Genomic DNA, 212 nt, shown 5'->3' with positions numbered 1-212 from the left:
GCCAGTGAGCCGCAAAATGCTTGGTCTTGCAAAAATATTCCAGACATTTTCTCCTCGCCATCAATTAGCTTCGTTCCATTTTTCACGCCGGGAGAAAGCTCCGAACGAAAATTAATGGATCAGCCCGAGCGAAAAGTGAGAAGTGTTGTAAGGCGAATGCTCCCTTCTTAATGATCAATGGCAGGAATTTGTCTGTTCAACACGAGGGCAAC

This window comes from Penaeus monodon, chromosome 24 (genome assembly GCF_015228065.2).
Source record: "Penaeus monodon isolate SGIC_2016 chromosome 24, NSTDA_Pmon_1, whole genome shotgun sequence".
Taxonomy (NCBI): Eukaryota; Metazoa; Arthropoda; class Malacostraca; order Decapoda; family Penaeidae; genus Penaeus; species Penaeus monodon.
This window is presented reverse-complemented; position numbering follows the sequence as displayed.